Below are 19,875 nucleotides of genomic sequence, written 5' to 3' on the forward strand. Positions count from 1 at the left end.
AGCTTACAGCACCTGGTATTCCCAGGCAGTCTCCCATCCAAGTACTAACCAGGCCCAACGCTGCTTAGCTTCCGAGATCAGACGAGATCGGGCGTGTTCAGGGTGGTGTGGCCATAAGCGAAAGCCCCGGCGCCTGACTCGCTACTTGAAGCTGTGTGTGGCGGGGGTTCCGTGCCCCCCGAGCGGGACTGAAGGATCGTTCGTGTGCAACTCTTTGGAAAGGAGCTGCTTTCCAAATCGCATTGCGTGCCTGGATGTTGGCGAATGCGCTCCCTTGTGTTGGCTCGTCCCGCACTGGAGGAGGACAAACAATCTGCACGGAGGAGCACCAGGCAAGTCTTCACCAGACAAAAACCTCCAGTGCACAGCACTCTGGAAACATTTCGGGGCTTTCGCATGTTTATTTCAGCACGTAAAGCGCACCGGTCCAACACGTCGGCCGGGCGCGCGGCGCCTCCGCCCCCTTGTGGCCTTGCGGCGTCAGAGCAAGAGGCTCCTTCTCGCTGCCCTTCCGCTGTGTTGCAGGACCCGGAGCGCGCACTTTGTGGGGGGCAGGGGACCGCGTTCGCGCTCTGCCCCCGGTCTCTTGCGCGAGTACTAAATCTCACGGACAGGGGGGCCTCGTCATTGATTGTTACAGGTGAGACGGGGATTAGGAGGAGACCCCGACTGATGGGTAAAGGGGAGCACTAACACCAGAGGGACACCCCCGGCGTCTCTTTTTGAGAGACGCCCTGGGGTTTCCTAATGGCCAAGGAGGGTCGGGACCTCGGTTTGACCTCTGTTTGTGCAGCAGAGTGTCGCCATCAGGAGGCTGGGGCGTAAAAGAGCCACACAGCCCGCAGGGTGAGTGCTCCCTACTGGTCCCAGGCACACCTCTTGCAGGAGCAGCAGCAACCGGAGCTTTTCCGGGGTGGAATCTCCCATCCGGGTGCCGGCCAGGCTCACACCTGCTGGGCTGCCCCGGGGGTGAGCCCAGTCGAGAGTCGCAGGGCCAGATCTAGTCACCGGGGAGAAACGATACAAGTGAAGGATTGCTCGGCTCTCGGCACTTGAAAAGACCGACAAATGTCTCGTTCCCGCCGGAGCTGAAGGAGCTGCTTTCCAAATCGCATTGCGTGCCTGGATGTTGGCGAATGCGCTCCCTTGTGTTGGCTCGTCCCGCACTGGAGGAGGACAAACAATCTGCACGGAGGAGCACCAGGCAAGTCTTCACCAGACAAAAACCTCCAGTGCACAGCACTCTGGAAACATTTCGGGGCTGTCACGTGTTTATTTCAGCACGTAAAGCGCACCGGTCCAACACGTCGGCCGGGCGCGCGGCGCCTCCGCCCCCTTGTGGCCTTGCGGCGTCAGAGCAAGAGGCTCCTTCTCGCTGCCCTTCCGCTGTGTTGCAGGGCCCCGAGAGGGAACCCGGAGCGCGCAATTTGTGGGGGGCGGGGGACTGCGTTTGCGCTCTGCCCCCGGTCTCTTGCGCGAGTACTAAATCTCACGGACAGGGGGGCCTCGTCATTGATTGTTACAGGTGAGACGGGGATTAGGAGGAGACCCCGACTGATGGGTAAAGGAGAGCACTAACACCAGAGGGACACCCCCGGCGTCTCTTTTTGAGAGACGCCCTGGGGTTTCCTAATGGCCAAGGAGGGTCGGGACCTCGGTTTGACGCCTCCCCCGAAGGACGGCGCCTGTTTGTGCAGCAGAGTGTCGCCATCAGGAGGCTGGGGCGTAAGAGAGCCACACAGCTCGCAGGGTGAGCGCTCCCTGCTGGTCCCAGTCACATCTCTTGCAGGAGCAGCAGCAACCGGAGCTTTTCTGGGGGGGAATCTCCCATCCGGGTGCCGGCCAGGCTCACACCTGCTGGGCTGCCCCGGGTTGAGCCAAGTCGAGAGTCGCAGGGCCAGATCTAGTCACCGGGGAGAAACGATACAAGTGAAGGATTGCTTGGCTCTCGGCACTTGAAAAGACCGACAAATGTCTCGTTCCCGCCGGAGCTGAATGTACCCGCATGTGTGGTGTCGTCTTCTTCCCGCGCCCCACTGTGTTTGCTGTATTGTCTCTGAAGCCGGCCCCCCCGAGACGAGACGGGCTGTTCCTGTGCCCCAATTAACACTTTACAGGTGCCATTCCCCGGCATTGTGGCCATTGTCGGTGCTCACACGCATTAAGATAAGGCGGAGGAGAGCGGGGCATGCCCAGCGGCAGACATTCAAGGAGGGGGCAGTGCGAGGTGAGGTGAGGTGAGGTGCGACACGCCGGAGCCCCGACGCAGCTAATGTGGAGCACTTGTTGGACTGGCATCGAAAGGACGTGTGCGCACGGAGCGAGCCTTCCCTGCGGCGGAGCGCAGGAACTTTCTCCCCCCCTCCCGCTGCAGGAGTTGTGTGCGCTGCAGCGGTGCCGAGAGAAAAGCACAGAAGGCAGCAGGCTCTGGAGAGCAGGTAAGAGACGGAGCCTTGTGGGCAGGCGAGCAGGCCCGTTTTTTGGAAATTGCTGAAAAGGTTTGTTCGGTGTGTGGCAGGCGCACGTCGCGAGCTTGCTTTGCGATCTGCCGGTCTGGAGTTATGCAAATGAGGCCGAATTGCATCCCGGGACATGCTGCGAATGCGCAACGGCGACTGCAGATGTGTAGGAAATGGCGCGCTCGTTTTCTCGTTTTGCCCACACTTTTGAGTGTTAGTGTGGCGTGTGAGTGTGCGAAAGAGTGGGCCCAGCAGGAGGCGGTGGCGTGCGGGGCGAGGAGGTGGCCTAGGCTGCGCGATTTGTGCTGTGGGTGCAGGCCGCTTGCAGGGGCCTGTACAACTCATACTTACCTGGCAGGGGAGATACCTTGATCAAGAAGGAGGTTCACCCAGGGCGAGGCCCGGCCATTGCACTCCGGCTGTGCTGACCCCTGCGAATTCCCCAAATGTGGGAATCTCGACTGCATACTTTCTGGTAGTGGGGAACTGCGTTCGCGCTCTCCCCTGATGTGCTTGGTCCAAAATCAGATATGGGAGGGTTAGGACACCACGAGCTGCGTGGCTGCGGAAGGATCCCGGTTCGACAGGAGTGGACGCCGCTGCTGGTTCTCGCTGGCTTTTAGTTAGGGGTCCGGAGAAGCATCTCAAGCTGGTTCCACTACTCCTTCCGGACGTTCATTCCCTTTTCAAAGTCAGTCGTTTTGCTGTAGTCTGCGTTCTTTAGGCTGATTATCGAGGTTAGCCTTTATTTGGTCATGGGGGGCCTCGGTACTATATGCTGAGTCTAAAGACAGTTTCACACGTTTTCTGATTGCTCGGTTCTGTACCAGTGCAGACATGTCAAAACAGTGAAAAACTTTTAGATATCCAGATATTTTTCTTTACTTGCTGCTGAAATTGCACATAAAACCAAACTGTTTCCTAAGTTTAAAAGTTAAGGATTGCAATTACCACCAATGTCTGGCTAAAACTATCCTTTTAATTTGCTTTTGACATGCAATAATTAAGAGAGTTTAGCATTTAGAAAGTGTATTATCACAATCTCCAAACTTGACCATCAATTTGATATGTACAGTATATGGAATAGAAAAAACTGCAAAATTGGTAAAAATTCGTAATCGAGGAAACAACAAACCAACACATTTCCTACATTTCAAATGCATCCTAGAGCACAGTAAAGGCATTAGAAAAAATCCAGGTGTTGTCCAACACTAACCCTAACCCTAGTTCGGGCCCTTACGAACCACACCTCCACAACCTTGCCTACAAATACAGTGCCCAAAATGTAACCCAGATGACTCCAAATCAGCCAGAAACATTCAAAGTTGCACATTTAAAGTATTTTAATGTGTCACCTGTGAAAAACTTTCAGATATCCAGATCTTTTTCTTTACTTGCTGCTGAAATTGCAAATAAAACCAAACTGTTTCCTAGGTTTAAAAGGTAAGGATTGCAATTACCACCACCGTCTGGCTAAAACTATCCTTTTAATTTGCTTTTGACATGCAATTATTAAGAGAGTTTAGCATTTAGAAAGTGTATTATCACAATCTCCAAACTTGACCATCATTTTGATATGTACAGTATATGGAGTAGAAAAAACTGTAAAATTGGTAAAAATTTGTAATCGAGGAAACAACAAACCAACACTTTTCCTGCATTTCAAATGCATCTTAGAGCACAGTAAAGGCATTTAAAAAAATCCAGGTGTTGTCCAACACTAACCCTAACCCTAGTTCGGGCCCTTACGAACCACACCTCCACAACCTTGCCTACAAATACAGTGCCCAAAATGTAACCCAGATGACTCCAAATCAACCAGAAACATTCAAAGTTGCACATTTAAAGTATTTTAATGTGTCACCTGTGAAAAACTTTCAGATATCCAGATCTTTTTCTTTACTTGCTGCTGAAATTGCAAATAAAACCAAACTGTTTCCTAGGTTAAAAAGGTAAGGATTGCAATTACCACCAATGTCTGGCTAAAACTATCCTTTTAATTTGCTTTTGACATGCAATAATTAAGAGAGTTTAGCATTTAGAAAGTGTATTATCACAATCTCCAATCTTGACCATCATTTTGATATGTACAGTATATGGAGTAGAAAAAACTGCAAAATTGGTAAAAATTCGTAATCAAGGAAACAACAAACCAACACTTTTCCTGCATTTCAAATGCATCCTAGAGCACAGTAAAGGCATTTAAAAAAATCCAGGTTGTTTTCCAACCCTAACCCTAACCCTAGTTTGGGCCCTTACAAACCACACCTCCACAGCCACAGTGAAGGTGTGAGCCTGGCCGGCACCCGGATGGGAGATTCCCCCCCGGAAAAGCTCCGGCTGCTGCTGCTCCTGCAAGAGATGTGACTGGGACCAGCAGGGAGCGCTCACCCTGCGGGCTGTGTGGCTCTCTTACGCCCCAGCCTCCTGATGGCGACACTCTGCTGCACAAACAGGCGCCGTCCTTCGGGGGAGGCGTCAAACCGAGGTCCCGACCCTCCTTGGCCATTAGGAAACCCCAGGGCGTCTCTCAAAAAGAGACGCCGGGGGTGTCCCTCTGGTGTTAGTGCTCCCCTTTACCCATCAGTCGGGGTCTCCTCCTAATCCCCGTCTCACCTGTAACAATCAATGACGAGGCCCCCCTGTCCGTGAGATTTAGTACTCGCGCAAGAGACCGGGGGCAGAGCGCAAACGCGGTCCCCCGCCCCCCACAAATTGCGCGCTCCAGGTTCCCTCTCGGGGCCCTGCAACACAGCAGAAGGGCAGCGAGATGGAGCCTCTTGCTCTGACGCCGCAAGGCCATAAGAGGGCGGAGGCGCCGCGCGCCCGGCCGACGTGTTGGACCGGTGCGCTTTATGTGCTGAAATAAACACGCGACAGCCCCGAAATGTTTCCAGAGTGCTGTGCACTGGAGGTTTTTGTCTGGTGAAGACTTGCCTGGTGCTCCTCCGTGCAGATTGTTTGTCCTCCTCCAGTGCGGGACGAGCCAACACAAGGGAGCGCATTCGCCAACATCCAGGCACACAATGCGATTTGGAAAGCAGCTCCTTTCCAAAGAGTTGCACACGAACGATCCTTCAGTGCCGCTCGGGGGGCACGGAGCCCCCGCCACACACAGCTTCAAGTAGCGAGTCAGGCGCCGGGGCTTTCGCTTACGGCCACACCACCCTGAACATGCCTGATCTCGTCTGATCTTGGAAGTTAAGCAGGGTTGGGCCTGGTTAGTACTTGGATGGGAGACCGCCTGGGAATACCAGGTGCTGTAAGCCTTTGCTCTCCTGGCCAGCAGGGGTCGCCGTTGGTGCTGTAGGCTTTGGGAGGAAAACCTGCAGGATGGAAAGGTGATCTATAGCCTCATCTCTAGAGATGTTTTGTTGCTGTGGCATGTGTGTGACCCATATTCAAAGAAAAAAAACCCGTCTGTAAAACGAATATCGAAGCTGCCTCTAAATCTGCAAATGAAGATGAGTCGATAAACCACTCGTTTTTCGTATAACTAGACATATATTCATTTGTTACCGATTTCATTCATTGACCACGGATACAATAGAGGTACAGCCATTCACTGTTTGACATGTCTGCACTGGTACAGAACCGAGCAATCAGAAAACGGGTGAAACTGTCTTTAGACTCAGCATACAGTACCGAGGCCCCCCATGACCAAATAAAGGCTAACCTCGATAATCAGCCTAAAGAACGCAGACTACAGCAAAACGACTGACTTTGAAAAGGGAATGAACGTCCGGAAGGAGTAGTGGAACTAGCTTGAGATGCTTCTCCGGACCCCCAACTAAAAGCCAGCGAGAACCAGCAGCGGCGTCCACTCCTGTCGAACCGGGATCCTTCCGCAGCCACGCAGCTCGTGGTGTCCTAACCCTCCCGTATCTGATTTTGGACCAAGCACATCAGGGGAGAGCGCGAACGCAGTCCCCCACTACCAGAAATTATGCAGTCGAGATTCCCTCATTTGGGGAATTCGCAGGGGTCAGCACAGCCGGAGTGCAATGGCCGAGCCTCGCCCTGGGTGAACCGATTTCGATTTTTCGATTTTTAAGAACTTTATTTTCTTTTCACAATAAATTACAGGACATCACAAATCAGAAAGCTTTACATTAATATACATACTTAAAACAGTATATATGATCACATCTCATTACATTTTGACACGGTAACAGTTACATAGTAACAATTTATTTTTTTCTGGTGCAAATCACATTCTTTACTTAAACATGATAATGTTTTTCACAGTCTCTTGAGATATTGACCTATGCTCTCTATTTCCCACAGATTTTCTGCTTCCTCCCTCCCTTCTCTCCACAGATCTCTGAGGTAATAGTTCTCTCGGGTGATGAACAGGGCCAGGCTACCTGCTGCCTTGACTGGGACCTCGATGCCTTTGAACAGCCCCATGTTCCTCACTCTCCACAGGGCGTCTTTCCCACTGTTCACCACGGCCCAGATCCTGTCAAACACGTCAGGAGGAAGTTTGACAGGAGAGATGCCGTATATGACGAAAGCAGCGGTCAGGGTAAATTGGGGCGAGAGAGCCTGCAACCAATCTTCAAACTGTGCCCAGAAGGCCTTAGCAAAAAAACAGGACCACAGGAGATGGGTCACAGTCTCCTCCTCGCCGCAGCCCACCCTAACGCAACGAGGGCTGGGGGTGAGGCCCCTACGGTACAAGAAAGTTCGTACCGGTAAGCACTGGTGGACGACACTCCAGGCTAAATCTCTGTGAATGTTGCACAGAAACTTAGAGGATGTGTGTTTCCACACCTTCCTTGTTTGGGCTGATGTTAAAATGCCCACAGGGGTCTGCCTATTATTCTGGGGTGCAACGAAATCTTCCAGTTTTTGGACGCTGACATCTCGGAGGGGAATATGGCCAATTGGGTGAGATCTTAGAAAACTTTTAACTGTCCCATAAATTGCAGGGCATGTGTCAGAGAGTGGGACGTCCAGCTTGGGTCTGACACCCCACACTCTGAACACCTCCCTACCTACCCAGAGCCTGGAAAAATAAGTCCAGGTACGCGCTGCAGGTGCTGTTGCAAAGCCTCTCAGCACAGAGGCCAGGAAAATGCACAGCAGCTTCGTAGCAATATCTGGGACAGACTTCCCCCCTGAGGGTAGCGGCTTGTACATTATTTCCCTTCTGAGTCTTTCCTGCTTCCCACCCCATAGAAATTGAAACATCAATCTCCTCAGCACCGCCGCAACACGGTGTGGGATTGGGAAGGTAGAAGCCAGAAAATTCAAGACAGGCAAGAGCTCGGCTTTGATGACCAGCACCTTCCCTGTCATGGTGAGGTCTCGGTCCTTCCATTGCATCAGTTTTTTGTTTAAGATTGGCAATTTGTTCTGCCAATTTACTGTTCCCATCTCTTCTCCAAAATACACCCCCAGGACCTTAATTCTCTTCTCTTGCAGCCTGAGATCATGTCCTTCTATTGGCTCCCTCCAGTTCTGATAAAATCTCACTCTTAGATTTGTTAATTTTTGCGGAGGAAGCCAAAGAGAACCGATCACAGCACTGCAGAGCTCTGCTAATTGAGGCATTGTCAGAGAGGAGCAGGGTGACGTCATCCATGTATAGAGATGTCTTTACCTCTCCTCCCCCACTTCCAGGCACTGGTATCCCATTAATGGCCTGATCCTGGCGCAAGGCACAGGCTAATATAATAATAATAATAATAAACTTTATTTTATATAGCGCCTTTAAAGGTGGCTTCTCAAAGCGCTTTACAGGATGACAATAACAATAAATAAGAAGACTACAACAATAAATAAGAAAATTTCACAAGACAGGACACAATTATAATTACAACAATACAACAATAACAATAGAGGAGACCGTGGAAGATGGTATTAAGAAGAGCAGAGGGGTGAAGAATGGAACCAGTTAAGTAAAGGCTTTTCTGAAAAGGAGGGTTTTGAGTCTGGATTTGAAGGAGTTTAGAGAAGGTGACTCTCTAATATCCTTGGGCAAAGAGTTCCAGAGCTTGGGGGCATAGCAGGAGAAGGCCCTGTCGCCCATACAATGTAGACGGGCTTGGGGGACAGTAAGGAGGGCAGAATTTGAAGAACGGAGGTTGCGAGGTGGGGAGTAGGGCGATAAAAGTTCAGACAGGTATTGAGGTGCCAAGCCATGTAAAGCCTTGTAGGTGAGCATGAGGATTTTAAAGTCTACGCGGAATTTGACCGGAAGCCAGTGCAAGGACTCCAGGATAGGAGTAATGTGAACACTTGCACTAGACCTGGTCAGGATTCTGGCTGCTGAATTTTGGACATACTGCAGCTTGTTCAGAGTAGATTTAGATACCCCAGGGAGCAGAGCATTGCAGTAGTCAATTCGAGAGAATACAAATATGTTGATTAGCTTTTCAGCCACAGTTAATGATAGCATAGGGCGTAGTCTTGCGATATTTCTAAGGTGAAAAAAAGATGTTTTGACAGTATGCTGTACATGTGGGTCGAATGTTAAGCCAGAATCGAATATAACCCCAAGGTTTTTCAATTTTGATTGGAGCTCAAGTACAGAGCCATCTACAGACAGGGTTACAGGACTGGCTTTACGAAGTTGATGGGGGGTACCAATAAGCATGACTTCAGTCTTGTCACAGTTAAGATGAAGGAAGTTTTGAGTCATCCAAATTTTTATGTCAGAGATGCAATTAGATAGAATAGAGACAGCCACATCAGTGTCGGGTTTGGTATGGATGTATATTTGAGTATCGTCAGCGTAAAAATGAAAGCTGAGGCCGTGTGATCTTAAAAGCTGACCAAGTGGGAACATGTAAATGCTGAAGAGCAAGGGGCCCAGTATTGAGCCCTGAGGGACACCAGACTTGACAAGACCAATTTCAGACCTGTACCCATTGAGAGAGACAAAGTGACAGCGATCAGTGAGGTAAGACTTAAACCATTTGAGGGCAGTGTCAGAGACTCCAAACACAGTCTCGAGACGAGAAAGCAAGATGTTATGGTCAACAGTGTCAAAGGCAGCACTGAGATCAAGAAGGATGAGTATGGAAAGAGAACCAGAATCAGAAGCTATTAGGAGATCGTTGGTGACTTTGACTAGGGCGGTTTCTGTGCTGTGAAGTTGACGGAAGCCAGATTGGAGGGGTTCGAAAAGGTTGTTTGTCATGAGGTGGTTATGTAACTGAAGTACTCGCTAAGGGCTCCATAGCCAAAACGAATAACAAGGGGGATAATGGGCAGCCCTGCCTCACCCCTGAACAGACTTCAAAGGGGCGTGATCTATTGCCATTAACCATTACTCTGCTGTTGCTACCTGTGTACAGCAGGTTAATCCACTTTCTCATGATGGGGCCAAACTTCATGTGCTCAAGTACCGATGTTAAGTACTGCCAGTTTAGGCGGTCAAAGGCCTTTTCTAGGTCTACACCTAAAATGCACAGAGGGAGGGAGCGATCCTCAGAGTACAGACAGACATCCCTCAACAAGGCCAGGTTGTCGCTCATCACGCGTCCTGCTATCCCACAAGTCTGTTCTTTCCCTGCCAGTGAGGCCACTACATTTTGTAGGCGCAGGAAAAGGGCTTTGGACAGGATCTTAGTGTCCACGCCTAACAGGCTGGGGGGTCTCCAGTTCTTTATGTCATTCCTTGCTCCTTTCTTAAACAAGAGAGAGATAGTGCCTTCTCTTAAGGAGTCAGGCAGCAATTCTGTCTTATAGCTTTCCACGAATAGGAGCAGTAGCGGATCCTGAAGCAGATCCCAAAAGGTGCAATAAAATTCTTTAGGGAGCCCGTCAGCACCCGGAGTTTTCCCCTTCTGTAAGCTCTCCATAGCCTGTCTCAGCTCTTCTACTGTCAAATCCCTCTCAAGTACTTCCCTATCTTCTTCACTCAAAACGTTTTCTAGCTTTGAGGTAAAAAAATGAATTTCTTCATCCTTTACCTCTGTAGAGCTGTACAGTCTTGAGTAGAAGGCCTCGGTGCAGGAGAGGATAGCACTCGGCTCTGTTCTCTCTCGTCCCTCCTCATCAACAACACTTTCCATGACAGACTTGGAGCCTACCACTTTCCTGAAAAAGAAGCGAGTACACTTCTCATTTTCTTCCAAGAACTGCACTCTGCCTCTTAACAGCACTCCTCGACTACTTTCTTCGGCTATGCTCCGGATGTCCTTTTTTAAAAGGGTGATATCCTCGAGCACATCGAAGCCACTGTGCAGCATCGTGTAGAGACGCTGCAGCTGCCTCTGTTTCCTGGCTAGCACTCCTCTCCGTCTGGCAGCAGCCTTCCTTCCCTCAGCCATGAAAAAGGCCTTTGTCCTCATCTTCACCTCCTCCCACCACTCTCCTACTGACCCGTACAGACACTGCAAGGACAGCCACTGTGATAGTTTCTCCTTGTAGCGGGATACTACCCCCTCGTTCTCTAGCAGCTTTGTGTTGAGTTTCCAGAGGCCTGGGCCAAAGACAGTCCCGCCCTGGAGTTCCACTCTACACCCTAAAGCCTGATGATCTGAGAAGAAGACAGGCTGAAGAGTGACCCCAACAACTTTCACTCTCTCTGAGACAAAGCAATAGTCAATTCTGGAGCTGCTATTCCTCCCTGACCATGTATATCCTGCTGTTGTGGGATATATACATCTATATGTGTCTGAGAGTTTAAAGTCTTGAACTAAGTTTTGCAGGGCCAGTGAGCTGGAATCCAATTTTATCGGAGAGCTACACTGCCTGTCTGTGTGCTCTAAGATACAATTAAAATCCCCTCCCACTATCACGTCTGTGCTACTTAACAATAGGGGAGAGAGTGCCTTGAGTAGCTCCACCCTTCCTCCCACGTCAGTAGGACAATACACATTGATTAGCCGCAGGTTAACGGTCCCCCATTCCACATCCACACACAGCAACCTGCCATCTATGACCCTCTGAATACTTTTCAATTTGAAAGCCCATCCTTTGAAAAGAATGGCCACGCCAGAGGCTCTGTTGTTATTGTCCCCTGACCAAACAGAAGGCCCTTTATCCCACCTATCTTCAAAGCTTTTATACCTCTCTTGATATGCTAAAGCACACTCCTGCAACATCAACACATCTCCCCCTCTCTGCTGGAGGTAATCAAAGACACACTGACATTTAACTCCGTCATTGATACCTCTGGTGTTAAGAGAAATTATGTTTAGAGCCATATTACATAAGAAAGTGGAACAAGTCTTTACAAAACACATTTCTCTTCGGTCTCACCTGTTACCTTCTGCTTTTTCTTTTTCTTCTTACCAATTTCCTGCCAGCCATCCTCTGAATGAGCCTTCATCAGGGTGGCAGCAGTAAAAGCGTTCACGGAGTCCATTTCAAGGAAGGGGGTAGAAGGAGGGGTGGAGGGGTTCCAGCTGTCCCCATCGCCATGCTCTCCTTCCTCCTCGCTCGGGGAGAAAACAGAGTCATTTTTCCTTTTCCTCAAGTCCAGCTCCTGGGAGCACTGAGGGGAAAGGGGTGCAGCCGATGCACCAGTCTCCTCTTCCCCCTCACCCACCAGCTGTTGCAGATCCTCCGTGATGGACTGGATGGAGGAGAGGAGGGCATCTGTAGCACTTGCAGAGTCTGAGAAAAGCAGCTCCGCTGAATCCTGGGTATCGTCGCTGGACCCGCTCCACCGGGGGGCCCCACACTGGCCCTCGTTCTGAGGAGCAGGAGTGGGGGAGGGGTCCTCGCTGTTCTCGGGGGTTTTCAAACCCTCGTGCTTGTCTGGTGCAGTCTGCGGTTGTGGGAGCGTAGTGGATTTCTCTTCCACCGGCCCCGGAGCCACAGCAGGACTGATCCTGGCTGGAGGCTGAGACTCTTTGTCCAACAAGGGTTCTTTGTTTGACTTGTTGTTTGCTTTGGCTTTTCGGGCCGGTTTGGCTGAAACAAGCACTGCCTCATCCTTTCTCATTTTGAGTTTATTGGCGTAGGCGTGAGGGCAGTTCTTAAAAACGTGTCCTTCCGAGCCACATAAATTGCACTTTGGCAGCATTGAACAGTCAGAGGCTAAATGTCCCTGTTTGCCACAGTTCTTGCAGCATTTCACAGTGCAGGACGATGCCAGGTGTCCCACAGCACCACAGCGCCAACACACCTTTGGTTGTCCCACATAAAAAACATAGCCATTGCAGGCGCCCAGCCGGATTGTAGAGGGCAGGTGCCTTAAGCCTCCATTTACATTGTCCGGTAGTAAGCGAACCTCGAATTTCCTTGCTCCTTTTTTTATACCGTCAACATCTCTAACCTCAGTTCCATGGTGGACGGTGCAGTACTGGTTAAGCCAGGTGTGAATGTCCTCTGTCTTTGCCAGTTCCGAGAACATAACAACATGCACCGTTTTCCTCTCTCTCTGTGTCAGAGGCTGCAAGTTGATCTTCTCAAGTGCAGGAACTTTCCCTCTTTTTGCCTCAAACACATCCACGCATTGTTCAAACAGAGGATAGGTAGCAAATACAACCTCAAATGCTTTCTGACCTGGGAGAGCAAAGATGAAATCCAAGTGCCGAGGTTCAAAGCCAAGTTCCTTCTTTAACACTTTTCTGCTGAACTGCATACGATCCATGAAGACGTCATCCAAAAGCTCAAAACGTACAGCATTCTTGCGGGATCCAAAGGTTGCCATCTCAAACTGCAAAACAAACACTGCTTCCACAAAACAAGAAAACAATCCAACTACTCCAACTACAGGCTGATCAAGGTATCTCCCCTGCCAGGTAAGCCGAGAGCCGCAGGCGATGAGCCCGGAGCTGAACGGGCCCCACTGGCTCGTTTGTAAGGCCAGGTGCATTGCCAACCACGACCGGCAGGGCAGAGGCCTTGAAGGCAGCCTGGGCTCCTGCAGCTGTCCAGCCACGCACTCTGGTTTCTCTTCATCTCGTACAAATCTTTTGCCTTTTACTAAAGATTTCCATACAATTTTTGTGCTTTCCTGCCTTCGGGTGGGGCGCAGCTGGGCTGGTCAAAGAGAGAAAACAAAACCGCTCACAATCGCTCTTATTACGGCGACTGTGGCCGTCTGCTCTGCGAGTCCTCGGTCTCCGCCTGTCTGATTGGCGCTCTTTTCTTTGGGGGCCGGGAAGTGTCCGGCCGCAAATATGAAGCGTTACAGCAACGACATGCCATGAGACGATTGATAACGATTTCCATAGGATCCACGCGGTTGCCTGGCAACCGTCAGCTTTGCGCAGTGGCAGTATCGTAGCCTGTGAGGTTTAGCCGATGCGCGATTATTGCTAGTTGAAAACTTTTCCCAATACCCCGCTTCCGCCGGTTTGCAATACAATCGGCGAAAGCAATTCTTGACAGTCTCGTCAGAGACTGAGCAAGGTGTTTAAAGACAGATTTTGTCATGGTAACATCATGGTAGAAAGAAACAAGCTTGTTACGTCTCAACAGAAACACTCTTTAGCTCTTTCAGCGTTATGCAGAGAACAGCGTCTGTCGAGATCACTTTTGAGTCAGCGCGAAACGCCGTGTGCTGTCAGTTTGATTTCATATTGCTCGTAGCGGCGCCCGGCTTTTGTCTGTCAAACGTTAGGTTGCGCTTCTTCATGCTGCATCGTCGGCATGAGTGGAGCTTTTTAAACGAATGTACTTACTGCGCCTCATAAGAAATCGTTTGTCCCCGTTCAAAACAGATTGTGCGATGTCCTGCAGCGTTCGCAAAGCAAACCTTTGACAATTTGAAAGAGGAATTTATTCTGCTTCCTGTGCGTGCAGTAGTTACAAAGTTGAACGTCTTTACACGATCTGCCGCAGATCTTACAAACGAGCCAGTGGGGCCTGTTCAGCTCGGGGCTCATCGCCTGCGGCTCACGGCTTGCGAGCGTGCCCAATCCGTGCGATAACTCGGAAAACACCCGGCCACACTGTGCCGGAAACGACGCACTCTGGGAAGCCGCTATGCAAAGCGAGGTCCCAAGATCCCCTGCGGCCGGACACTTCCCGCCCCCCAAAGAAAAGAGCGCCAATCAGACGGCAGGAGACCGAGGACTCGTGGAGCAGACGGCCACAATCGCCATAACAAGAGTGATTGCAAACGTTTTTGTTTTCTCTCTTTGACCAGCCCAGCTGCGCCCCACCCGAAAGCAGAGAAGCACAAATATTGCATAGAACTCATTCATGCTTCTCTCCGCGGGAATCTTTAGTAAAAGACGAAAGATTTGTACGACATGAAGAGAAACCAGAGAGCGTGGCTGCACAGCTGCAGGAGCCCAGGCCGCCTTCAAAGCCTCTGCGCTGCCGGTCGTGGTTTGCAATGCACCTGGCCTTACAAACGAGCCAGTGGGGCCCGTTCAGCTCCGGGCTCATCGCCTGCGGCTCACGGCTTGCGAGCGTGCCCAATCCGTGCGATAACTCGGAAAGCACCCGGCCACACTGTGCCGGAAACGACGCACTCTGGGAAGCCGCTATTCAAAGCGAGGTCCCAAGATCCCCTGCGGCCGGACACTTCCCACCCCCCAAAGAAAAGAGCGCCAATCAGACGGCCGGAGACCGAGGACTCGCGCAGCAGACGGCCACAATCACCATTACAAGACCGATTGCGAACGTGCTTGTTTTCTCTCTTTGACCAGCCTAGCTGCCCGCCACCCGAAAGCAGGGAAGCACAAAAATTGCAGGGAACTCATTCATGCTCCTCTCCATGGAAATCTTTAGTAAAAGGCGAAAGAGTTGTACGAAATGAAAAGAAACCAGAGTGCATGGCTGATTAAGGCCATTTAATGCCTTAATCAGGCAATTAAGGCCCACACCGATCCTGAGCCTCAGAACTCCGGGCGCAATTAAGGCCCAAACCAGTTCTGACCTTCAGAACTCCGGGCGCAATTAAGGCCCACACCAGTCCTGAACTTCACGGTAAGGGTCCAAAACCCGTTCAAAAACTCCACGCGCAATTAAGGCATAAACCAGCTTCGAACGCCTGTACACAATACCGCGGAACCCCTGCCAGACCAAATTCTGGGCTTACAGCAAACAACCCATTACATACACCGGTGTCTTCCCCGGGCCAGAGGAATTCAGAAACTCACGTTTACTCCGTCATCTCGGGCGATTCTCGCAGGGAGCAGAGATTTCCCAATCGGTCAGAGAGAGTCGGGACTTTTAAATAAAAGAGGAGTCCTTACCTCTTAGTTATGTGCGCGCTGACCATCTCTCCTGCCGATGGGAAGTTCTGCGCCTTCTGGAGCATCCGCCGACTACGCCAAATTTGTTGTAACAGAAGAAATAAGGTTCTTGATCCCGAGATGAAGTAAAACAGATGAGTTTATTGCATGCAAGGAACAATAAAGCCGAAGTCTTGTTTCCCGCAAGAAACAACAAAACCGAAGTATTGTTCCCCGTACTGTTACAAACTTTTGGGTTATATAGTGTTTTCTTCTCCGTTTCTGACGTCACTCGGTCTGATGGTAAAGAGGGGGGTTCATGGTATTTGGCCAGTTTACGATGTTCTGGACAAATGGTCAGTTTAATATTACACCCAGGGGGGTTCCTAGCTTGCATCTGCAATCCTTATCAGTTAACCCCCCTTTCCTGCCATAAACCCCAGTTTGTGACTTGAAAGTCTAAACCCCCTACAGAAAGGATTAAATTCAAACCCCCGTCTCCACATCTTTCTTCAGTATCTTAATAAAGTGAAGGAGCTGCCCCTTCGCCAAGGCGGTGTGGGGCAGAATGGACAACATAATGCAACTCCTGGAAACGAATGCGGTGCTCAGCTACCAGTACATTCTGCTGGGGCTGGCACCTACCGGACTGGACAGGGGGACGCAGTTCCTGATGTGGCTGCTGCTGTCCCTCACAAAGAAAGGCCTGTGGGACGCGAGAAACAATCTCATCCGGCACAACAACAAGTGGGGAGCAAGGGAGCTGGAAGAGAGGATCCTGGCGGACCTCAGGAGGAGGATGAAGCGCGACGTTGCTAAATGGGGTTTCCCCACGGCAAAGGAGTACTGGAAAGGCCTATGGACCCTGTACAGGGATTAATGGTTTACAGCAAGCGGTAGGGTTTGGAGGGACTCTCATAATAGCGCAAATCCGCCCACCCTTGCAAGGATTGATAACGGACAATCACCGCCGTTCCGCCGATGTTTTAATTTTGTGGAGTGTTATCGTGTGAGATGTTTCCCTTTGAGATGTGTTTTTTTTTCGGAATAAAGTATATTTTATAAGAAAAAAAAAAGATTGTACCATAAAGATTTCCATGGAGAGGACTATGGTTTCCTGCAGGACTATGCCGGTAGGAGGACCAGGTTCCACAACTTCAAGGGGCTGTGTCGAGGCGATCCACAGTACTGTCAGGACCAGCCGTGGCAGTTTTAGGATTCCCATTCTGGAACATAGATGAGGCACATGGTACAGTTCCACTATAATTTTGAATATATTTTCCTAGCAGGACCTACAGTACAGTACCTAACTACCTGCAGCTACAAAGGGGCACCCCCCTCTTTGATCGGGTTTGGACGTTTAACCCTATTCTGTGTTCTCCGGCGCCATTTGAGGTGGGCGATACAAGCGGAGGTGGTTGTGATGCACCCACTTGTAGACCAGAGATTGCCTTCCCTTCTCAATCTGAATTCGATAAGCTACCGGTGATACCTTATCAACAATCTCGTGGGGTCCTGTCCAACTGGGTAAGAACTTCCGGGCCACCCCTGTGGGTTTGGCAAATTGGAAGTACAGGACCTTGTCTCCTACTTGGAGTTCCTGGTTAACTGCCTTTCGGTCATAGTATGCTTTCCTACCCTCTGCACTCCTTCCCAGATTGTTCTGGGCAAAAGCAAAGGTTGCCTGCAGATGTGCTCGCAGGTCTGACACATACTGATGGGCCGTAGCAGCCCCCGTCGTGCTCAGGTCCTCCACCCCATAAAGACAGTGTAGGGGAAGAGTCATCTTCCGACCTGTCATCATCTCAAAAGGTGGGACCCCCGTAGAGCAATGGGGCGTAGCTCGGATGGCCATCAGAACCAGGGGCAGCTTAATGTCTCAGTCCCTACTGCTGTTGGAGACAAACTTTTTGAGCATACTAACCACCGTTCGGTTTGCCCTTTCTGCCTGGCCCGAGGATTGAGGGTGGTAGGAGATATGCAACTGGGTCTTGACCCCAAGCATATTCCACAGGGTTGCCATTACTGTAGCTGTGAAATGGGTTCCCCGATCCGAGACCACGGTCAGGGGGAATCCCCATCGACTGAACACATGGTTCACCAACAGCACTGCAGTTGTCTCTGCCGTGTCGTTGGGTGCTGGGAGGCACTCAATCCATTTTGTGAATGCACACGTAACAGTGAGGAAATATTTGTTCCCTCTGGATGACCTCACCAGCGGCCCCACCCAATCCATTTGAAGATTGGACCAGGTGAATGTCATGCCCTTTTTCTGGAGTGGTGCACGGTGCAAGGGCCGTGATGGTTGGAACTGGCTACACGTCAGACACCCCTTTACATACGCAGCGATGTCTTGGCCCATGTGAGGCCAGAATGCCACCTGCTGGATAGTGTCGTATGTAGCCTTGATTCCCCGGTGACCCCCACAGGGTTCGTCATGAGCGTGTTGGATCATGACCCCCCGATGACAGTGGGGAACTACCCACTTTGGGACACCTTGTGCAACTGGTACACAAACCAACAACCCCTTTATAATTTTTAGGTTGTCTTTCACCTCTGCCAGCTCCTTCAGCTCCAGAGACTGGCTCAGCACCTGCTCCGAAAGAGGTTGACGCACTGGGTCAGCGATATGCTGATACATTTGCCCAATTGCTGGGTCCTGTTTCTGCATTTCCGCAAGATCGGTGTTAAAACCCTGTGACCCAAGCACTACAGATTGAGGGTCAGCTCCGACATCCTGTCTAGCCCTGCTTCGGGTGACCGCCTTGACCTCAGCCACGAATTCTAGGGGTAGCCATTCCTGCTGGAACTGCCAGGGTTCACCCTCTAAGGCGCCAGATTTGGCCAACCGGTCGGCCTCATCATTCCCGTCTTTGTCGGGTCCCTTCACCTGGGAGTGTCCCTTCACCTTCCTCCAGTAAACCATCATTCCAGCCTCGGTCGTGAGCTTGTCACTGGCCAGGAACAACTCTTTGTTCTTTACTTCCTTGCCCCGGGCATTTTTCATGCCGTTACCCTTCCAATACGGAACGTGAGACACGAAGCTATGTCGGGCGTAGTTCGAGTCACTACAGATGACAAACTGTTTAAGGCCATGTGTCAGGGCCTGCTGGAGGGTGATCAGCACCCCAGCTACTTCCGCATACTGACTAGTCTTTGGTCCTAGCTTATAGCGGGTCGGCCCACAGGGAGTATTGTCTTGCCAGACTACTCCTACCCCTGCTAGCACCTGCTGTTCGTGGCGAAAAGAGCAACCGTCAACATAGGCCATGGGTAAGCCCTGGCCCACGTTCTCATCGTAGTACCGATGATTGTTCGGTAGCTCAGCAGCGGGAATTGTTTCTGGAGCTTCCATGTCAGTGTCACAGCCGTGACACACTTGGCCCAAAGCCAGGCCCTGTCCCAGGTACATTTTCTTGCTCTGTGCATAACGTACCTCTATCTCATAGCCTTGTAGGGCCATCATTCATGCCACAATCCTGCTATTTGACACCCTGCCCGCTTTCAGTCTCTGGCTATGCAGGAATGTCACAGGTTGGTGGCAGGTTTCGATGATGATCTTTTGTCCCCCAACATAACTACGGAAGTGTTCTACCGACCAGACCGTAGACAACAGGGCCTTCTCGCAGTCCAAGAACTTTTGCTCCACTGGGCTCAGGGCTCGACTGGCATATGCCACCACCCTTCGCTCTTGGTTATATTCCTGACTCAGAGCAGCCCCAAGGCAGTGCTCTGAGAACCCTGCTTCAAGGTAGAAGACCTTATTTTTGTCAGGGTAGGCCAAGCTCGGCGCACTACCGAGTCTGCGCTTCAGCTCCATCACAGCCTGTTCTGGGGAAGGCCCCCACTCAAAGGGCACGTCTTTCTGCAACAGCTTGTGGAGGGGCCTTGCTATTTCAGCGTAATCCTCAATGAACTGCTGGGAATAATTACATACTCCCAGAAAGCTGCGCAGTTCAGACAGGTTAGTGGGCGACTTCATATTCTGGATAGCTTGGACTCTGCTGGACTGTGGCTGTATGCCTTGGGCTCCAACCAACAGTCCCACGAACTCCACTTGGGTCCTACACCACTGTCCCTTAGCCAGGGACAGTTTGGCCCCTGCACAGGAGAGCTGGGTCAACACATGCCTGATCTCGGCCATGTGTTCTTCCCAGGTCTGACTCCTCATCAGAATATCGTCCACATAGACCAGGTTGCCCCTGGCTGCATCACTCATGGCTTTGTGCAGAAATATGTTGAACTCCGCTGGGGAGTTGGAATACCCAAAGGGGCATCGATTCCAGGTGAACTGCCTGTTTCCAAAGGAAAAGGCCAGT

The 19,875-nt window shown here is 50.8% G+C and overlaps 7 non-coding genes across 7 annotated transcripts; 3 read left to right on the forward strand and 4 right to left on the reverse strand.

Annotated features, from left to right (window-relative positions):
• Positions 1-119, reverse strand: LOC148633569 (5S ribosomal RNA). Its single transcript, XR_015933898.1, has one exon. It is a non-coding gene; the product is annotated as a 5S ribosomal RNA (ribosomal RNA).
• Positions 120-2,802: 2,683 nt separating this feature from the next.
• On the forward strand, positions 2,803-2,966 carry LOC148633570 (U1 spliceosomal RNA). Its single transcript, XR_015933915.1, has one exon. It is a non-coding gene; the product is annotated as a U1 spliceosomal RNA (small nuclear RNA).
• A 2,643-nt stretch (positions 2,967-5,609) lies between these two features.
• Positions 5,610-5,728, forward strand: LOC148633571 (5S ribosomal RNA). The gene has a single exon (XR_015933895.1). It is a non-coding gene; the product is annotated as a 5S ribosomal RNA (ribosomal RNA).
• Positions 5,729-6,365: 637 nt separating this feature from the next.
• On the reverse strand, positions 6,366-6,525 carry LOC148633572 (U1 spliceosomal RNA). Its single transcript, XR_015933936.1, has one exon. It is a non-coding gene; the product is annotated as a U1 spliceosomal RNA (small nuclear RNA).
• A 7,105-nt stretch (positions 6,526-13,630) lies between these two features.
• Positions 13,631-13,772, forward strand: LOC148633573 (U4 spliceosomal RNA). The gene has a single exon (XR_015933940.1). It is a non-coding gene; the product is annotated as a U4 spliceosomal RNA (small nuclear RNA).
• Positions 13,773-14,529: 757 nt separating this feature from the next.
• Positions 14,530-14,646, reverse strand: LOC148633574 (U5 spliceosomal RNA). Its single transcript, XR_015933923.1, has one exon. It is a non-coding gene; the product is annotated as a U5 spliceosomal RNA (small nuclear RNA).
• A 393-nt stretch (positions 14,647-15,039) lies between these two features.
• Positions 15,040-15,154, reverse strand: LOC148633575 (U5 spliceosomal RNA). The gene has a single exon (XR_015933917.1). It is a non-coding gene; the product is annotated as a U5 spliceosomal RNA (small nuclear RNA).
• Positions 15,155-19,875: the final 4,721 nt, after the last annotated feature.

Source organism: Lepisosteus platostomus, unplaced genomic scaffold, assembly GCF_059453375.1.
Source record: "Lepisosteus platostomus isolate fLepPlt1 unplaced genomic scaffold, fLepPlt1.hap1 Scaffold_46_H1, whole genome shotgun sequence".
Classification (NCBI taxonomy): domain Eukaryota; kingdom Metazoa; phylum Chordata; class Actinopteri; order Semionotiformes; family Lepisosteidae; genus Lepisosteus; species Lepisosteus platostomus.